We start from the raw sequence: 2500 nt of genomic DNA, 5'->3' as shown, positions 1-2500 counted from the left end.
GGGAGCTGATGTTCAGTTCCCACTTGAGGTCCCGGCAGAGAATAGTGCCCAGGAAGCGGAAGGACTCCACAATTTTGACTGCGGAGTCTAACAGGGTGATGGCGGTGAGTGGGGCTGTATTCTTCCTGAAGTCCACAACCATCTCAACTGTCCTTAGAGCATTTAGCTCTAAGTTGTTCTGGCTACACCAGGTCACCAGGTTGTCAGCTTCCCACCTATAGTCAGACTCATCCCCACCAGAGATCAGCCCAATGAGGGTGGTGTCGTCCGACAAACTTCAAGAGTTTGACGGACAGATGATTGGAGGCGCAGCTGTTGGTATACAGGGAGAAGAGCAGTGGGCAAAGGACGCAGCCCTGAGGAGTTCCCGTGCTGATGGACCTGGAGTCAGAGACTTCTGTTCCCGGCTTAACGCACTGCTTCCTGTCAGAGAGGAAGTCTGTGATCCACCTGCAGGTGGAGTAGGGCACGTTCAGCTGGAAGAGCTTGTCCTGAAGCAGGGCAGGGATGATGGTGTTGAAGGCAGAGCTGAAGTCCACAAACAGGATCCTGGCGTAGGATGCTGGGGCGTCCACATGCTGTAGGGTGAAGTGGAGGGCCATGTTAACTGCGTCGTCCACAGACCTGTTGGCTCTGTAGGCAAACTGAAGGGGGTCCAGGAGAGGGTCTGTGATGGCTTTGAGGTGTGCCAGGAGCAGGCGCTCAAAAGACTTCATTACCACAGATGTAAGGGCGACCGGTCTGTAATCATTTAGTCCTGTTGGCCTTAGCTTTTTGGGCACAGCGATGATGGTGGAGGACTTGAGACAGGCTGGTACATGGCATGTCTCCAGGGAGGTGTTAAAGATGTTGGTGAACACCGGAGACAGCTGGCCAGCGCAGTGCCTGAGGGTGGCTGGAGAGACAGAGTCCGGCCCGGCTGCTTTGCGTGGATTCTGCCTCTTGAAAAGCCCATTAACTTCTCCCTCCTGAAAGGAGAGAGTCGTTTCTGTAGTATGGGTGGGGGATGGGGCCTCTTGGGTGGGAAGGGGTGGTTCAGGACAGTCCAATTGTCTTTCAAATCTACGGTAGAACTCGTTCAGGTCGTTGGCTAGGCGGGAGTCGTTAGTGGTGTGGGGCGCTCTGGGTTTGTAGTTGGTGATGTGCCTGAGCCCTTTGGCAGACAGAAGCAGCGTCGTTAGTAGAGAACTGGTGTTTTAGTGTCTCTGAGTACAGTCGTTTAGCCTCTCTCACCGCTTTGCTAAACCTGTTCTTCGACTCCTTGAATCTGTCTCTATCCCCACTCCTAAACGCTTCCTCCTTCTCCAACCTCAACCTTTTGAGCTTTGCTGAGAACCAGGGCTTGTTGTTGTTAAAGTTCACCCTGGTACGTGTTGGGATACAGCAGTCCTCACAGAAGCTGATGTACACAGCCTCTGTGAGTTCATCCAGACTATTGGTAGCAGTCGTGAACATATCCCAGTCAGTACAGTCTAAGCACGCCCGCAAATCTTCCACAGCCTCACTGGTCCACTGTTTAGATGTCCTCACAGCAGGTTTACAGAGTTTTAGTTGCTGCCTGTATGCACGAATCAGGTGGACCAAGGGAGTTCTGTGCGAGCCGAACAGCCCCGTGACCCACAAGAGAAACATCCCCGCCAAATTCGAGCGTTTGACGGGGTCTATCCGTGAAAAAATATTCACGTTTTTGAGTGCACATGCATTTCTGCTGCAAATGCCTCTGGAAGTTTCATGCCGTTCGTATGCCAATTGTGGCAACACGAAAATGACCCGTTTTCCCATTCCGAGGGATTTCTGTGCGACCCTAACAGCCCCGTGAGCCACAAGAGACACATCCCCGCCAATTTCTAGCGTTTCACGGGGTCTATCCGTGAAAAATATAGACGTTTTTGAGTGCACATGCATTTCTGCTGCAGATGCCTCTGGAAGTTTCATGCCGTTCGTACGCAATGTGGCAACACGAAAATGACCCCTTTTCCCATTCCGAGGGATTTCTGTGCGACCCTAACTAACAGCGCCCGTGAGCCACAAGAGAGACATCCCCGCCAATTTATAGCGTTTCACGGGGTCTATCCGTGAAAAATATAGACGTTTTTGAGTGCACATGCATTCCTGCTGCAAATGCCTCTGGAAGTTTCATGCCGTTCCTATGCAATGTGGCCACACAAAAATGACCCGTTTTCCCATTCCGAGGCATTTCTGTGCGACCCTAACAGCCCCGTGAGCCACAAGAGAGACATCCCCGCCAACTTCTAGCGTTTGACGGGGTCTATGCGTGAAAAATATTAAAATTTTTGAGTGCACGTGCCTTTCTGCTGCAAATGCCTCTGGAAGTTTCATGGCGTTCCTATGCAATGTGGCAACACGAAAATGACCCCTTTTCCCATTCCGAGGGAGTTCTGTGCCACCCTAACAGCCCCGTGAGCCACAAGAGACACATCCCCGCCAATTTCTAGCGTTTCACGGGGTCTATCCGTGAAACATATAGAAGTTTTTGAGT

Source organism: Petromyzon marinus, unplaced genomic scaffold, assembly GCF_048934315.1.
Source record: "Petromyzon marinus isolate PM22_M1 ecotype Great Lakes invasive population unplaced genomic scaffold, UKy_Petmar_22M1.pri1.0 PM_G_Scaffold_28, whole genome shotgun sequence".
Classification (NCBI taxonomy): Eukaryota; Metazoa; Chordata; class Hyperoartia; order Petromyzontiformes; family Petromyzontidae; genus Petromyzon; species Petromyzon marinus.
Note: the sequence above shows the minus strand (reverse complement) of the source record.